Source organism: Microtus ochrogaster, chromosome 16, assembly GCF_000317375.1.
Source record: "Microtus ochrogaster isolate Prairie Vole_2 chromosome 16, MicOch1.0, whole genome shotgun sequence".
Classification (NCBI taxonomy): Eukaryota; Metazoa; Chordata; class Mammalia; order Rodentia; family Cricetidae; genus Microtus; species Microtus ochrogaster.
Genome location: NC_022018.1, coordinates 59,295,293 through 59,295,959, shown reverse-complemented (window position 1 = coordinate 59,295,959; position 667 = coordinate 59,295,293).

Here is a 667-nt window from a genome sequence, read left to right as displayed (position 1 = left end):
CTCCTTTCCTCATTCTCTTCTCCTCCCTTTTCTCTCTCTCCCTGTCTTTTTTCTCCTAGACAGTATGTCAGTAATGTAGCCCAGGCTGGACTTGAAGTAGAGATCTCTTTGTCTCGGCTACTTCCTCCTCCCCATTGTCCCCCACCCTCACCCCAACGCCCGTGCTAAGATTGGGAAACTGCAGGAGTTTGTCACCCCACCCTGCCTCAATAATCCCTCCTTACACTTAGAACAAGCCTAATAAGGTTTCTAGGATGGGGTTGGCTGCTGGACCAGGCCAGTGTCCTTCATATGCTGTGTCATTTATGTCCTTTGACACAACAGCCCAGGGTTGGTGGGAACAGCAGGGAGAAGACTTTCAAGGAACCCGCAGGCTCTTGAGGTCTTTTCCGTGGAAAAGTCTTTGTAGAAGTTCCTGTGAGTCTGGGAGCAGCGAGGCCACACCGATGAAGGGTGGAGCCTGGACATTCTGTGTAGTCCACAAGTGTATGGGGACAATGCAGTCAGACTGCGTGGAAGAGACCGAGTCCTGGCTCTCAGCCTTTCCTGACATCATCTGTAGTCTTAAATCAGCCTTACTTTTCACATCACAGTTCTTAAGAACTTGGAAAACAGCTCAGAACCCGTGTAGACATGTCAGAAAACAGCTCAGACCATGTGCAGGCAC